Source organism: Apis dorsata, unplaced genomic scaffold, assembly GCF_000469605.1.
Source record: "Apis dorsata unplaced genomic scaffold, Apis dorsata 1.3 scaffold_142, whole genome shotgun sequence".
NCBI lineage: Eukaryota > Metazoa > Arthropoda > Insecta > Hymenoptera > Apidae > Apis > Apis dorsata.
In genome coordinates this window covers 427,897-431,623 of record NW_006263433.1, presented here as the reverse complement: position 1 = coordinate 431,623, position 3,727 = coordinate 427,897, and positions in this window count along the sequence as shown.

Below are 3,727 nucleotides of genomic sequence, written 5' to 3'. Positions count from 1 at the left end.
AAAAAAAAAAAAAAAAAAAAAAAAAAAGAAAAGAAAAAAAACAAGAAAAGTGAGAAGAAAACAAAGAAAATAATTTTCTCGATTGCATTGATAATTTCTCGCGATAATTCGTCGATTATAGTTCAGAAAACGCGGCTGGACGCGGTCTTTGTTCACTTTCTTCCCGCACTTTTTACCGCTACCGTTCGAACTTTAATGCAATGGTTAACTCGTGCAACGGCGAGGTCAGATCCCAATCCCAGTCACGAATGAGTCACGAACCAAAAGCTGCAGTCACGAAACCGGCGATTCTCCATGCTGCTCGCGAAACCATTATATTACTGCGTCCCCAGGTTCCCTCGATACACAAGTATATAGGAATAACGTGGATAGATCGAGGTGCTGCATTGCTCCTACGCGTTGATTTGTCATGTAAAAGACGTAACGATATTAGATTCTTTTTTTTTAAATTTTTACTTTTAACTATACTATACTTACATATTTATCCCCGTATTTGTCGTATTATTCCATTATAAATTGATTAATATCAGGATATCATTAAGCTAAGAATATATGCATTGGATATAATTAAATTCTTGAGCGATAAATATTTAATTAGAAATGTAATTTGCAAATTTGTGCAACTATAAAAAAAAATAGGAAAAGCAGATACTTTATTATTTTATATAATAATTGTATATAGTAATTGTAATGAAATTCTAATCTTACAATTTTCTTTTTTTTTTTTTCTTTCAATTCTTACATTACACGAGACACATCATGATGATTTTCAAACTTTTGGCTAGTGTATATTATACATCGATCAAACAAAATATAAGAAACGTAGAGCAGACGCGGCGAAAAAAAGGGACAATACAATGTACAACGCAAAATGGGATGCTTTTAATGCGGCTACAAATTAATGTTCCTCGCCAGTCATATAGTCGATTTTGGACGAGGGCCACGAGCCGACTAACGTACTATTCTCCACGCTCATTTTCAAGACACTCCTTCGATCCTTCTGCCTTTACACCGAGTTTTATTTTGATGGACGAGCCATTTGTCGGATCGGTTAATGCTTCTTTCAACCGGCGACGTTGAATCTCGTGATCAACGTTTTATTTTCATCGTTTCGGCTGACAACGGAAAAAAAACTATGAAGATTGCCCGTTTCATAATTCATTACAAGCATTGATTCTCTGAATACTGGAACTGGAATGATCCGCGTAACCTTGCGCCAAACTTGCCGTTAAATTTTTTTAAATAAAAAAGAACCTAAGGAGAGGAAAAGGGAAATTTTGTTTCCTCCTTTGTCAGAAAGTAGGAGTTTAAAAGTAGGTGAAATATAAATATAAAAGCAAATGTTTGTATTAAAGTATATGAAATATGTATTTTTTTTTTTTTTTTTTTTTTAAGTAAAGATGCGTTAATAGTTTCAAATTGGGTATAAGAAGTATTTCTGGAAAACTGGGATGAGAAGTTTGAGTTTCTTTTTAAGGGAAGGGAAAGGAAAATTTATGGAAGTGGAAGTTGCGTGATTTAACGAGGTCTATTTCTGAGACATAAGTTTTTCTCAGAGGGTAATATCCAGATCTGTTTCTTAATTTGTGCTCCAGCAATGTGTTCTCAAATTATTTCATGTTTTAAAATTTTCTTTTGTAAATGAAAAGTTTCTGCAATCCTTTATATCAACTTTATCTGTAAAAAATAGGCGAAAGTTTAAAATAAGAAGATAATTAACTTTTTTTCTTTTTTTAGCTAACGAATCAAATTTGATTAAAATTTCAATTTTTTTTTCTCCTCATCCTTGCTGGAATAATTAATTTTTTATAATTATAATTTTATTCGAGATTAGATACGCAATTTTATTATTATTATTATTCTAGATTAATGAAATATACGTTAATATATGTATTACATCAAGTTACATCAACTACAATTGCAAGAAATAGTTTTCTTGATATCCGAGAGATGGCGCTCTATGCACCACTTTCTTCGCAAGAATGTGAGTAAGAACAAATTTTTTATTTCATCATATTGTTAAACACGTTAAAGTAATCTAACATATTTTGAAATACAATATTTTATAGTTTTTCAATATTCTACAGTTAATCGTTAAAAAAAATTAACTCTACACGCTTTCATTTTATACAATTACTAAAACATTATGTCTAATTCTAATCAATATATAGTCGAATACAAATTACGATAAAATATATATAAATACATATCTCATTTCCTCCAGCTTTCTTCTATCTTAAAAATTAAATTCAATTAAACTGAAAACATTTAAAAATATTTTTACATCAAACTTCTTTTTCAACAGTTCGGTTACATAATACACGTAATCAGAACAGTGCACGTAATACACATATCTACAGATCGAATCGTTTAGTCTGGCTAAACGATTACGTTTCGGTCCATCGGCGTCGATTCATGCGATTCCTCGATGAGTCAGTGTACACTCCCTTTTCACAATTTCACTACCATGGACGGACCATGCCACGATAGTATCGAGTGTACTCGTCTCGGGATTTTGGTAAACATTTCGCGAGACGTGATTTTCAAGGTTCGTTAAATCCGTCATAAATGGAACGGAGAGGGGTGTAGGCGGCGAGACACAGAATGGAAGCAAAGAATGCTCGCGAAGAAACGTAGAGGCGGGGCAGAAGAGGAAAAACAACGGTCGGCTTAACGCGCGGAGAAAGACCGGTCGAGTTGTTCTTACGTTCGTGTGCGCGATACGTGTGTACATACGCGCGTGTATGTGTGCACGTATATGTATACGTGTGTATAATATGTTGGTCGCGTCACAGGAGGAGGAATGGGACGAGGAGGAGGCGAAGGTTGAGGCAGGACAGAAGAGAAATAGGCGGAATGAGTTCATCTCCGCTAATGCAACGAGCTAAGTTAACTCGCACATCCTTCTTAACGTGCATAACTTAGCGATTATGCGAGGCACGCCGGCCAACCGGCGAATATGCGAGTAATCGCTTCGAGCGATGTGTATACGATTGTCGAAACCCGTACTGAACGATGCTGCATCATCGTTCACGGAAATGGAACGGCGGAATTTCGAAAGTGATGACAGCGCCTCACGTTGTTGCACGGACGAGTTCTAATAATGGGGGAACGAGTATGGCGAAGGCATACCCGACCGTTTTGTCGTTTATAATGGATTTCTGTTTGGAGGTCTTGCGTTGCGTGACATTTGAGAAATTTAACCGGGTGAGATTGTTGCGTCAAAGTAATATAAATTTTTGTTCGTTTTTTTATCAGGTTTTTCACCGACACGAAATACGATGTACGACAATTGAATTATGAATATGCGATATATTTATCGAAATGGTGACAATAATAAAATGTAAAATAAATGAAACGTTGAAAAGAGGCGAGGAAAACAATAAGATTAGGGAAAGCTTATTGTTTGCTGGAGCTTATTATTTTGGAACTTGGCTTGGTTATTTTATTAAAAAGAAGAATGATGTTGAGGAGCGATAAAGTGAATTTAAAAACGTAGTAGTAGGTGTAGGAAGGAAAGCGTTAAAAATTCAAATTAAGTGTCATTCGTGCACCTCGAAACGATGTTGTATATCTTGTATATCTACGACGATATCGTAATTTGCATCTTACGAGAGGCCGTTCGAAAACAGAGACGATCGAACTCGAGCCTATACTCTCTGAAATGAACCTCGACGTGTGCATCAAATCGACTATTCGCCACGACTAGAACGGCATTAAATTATAC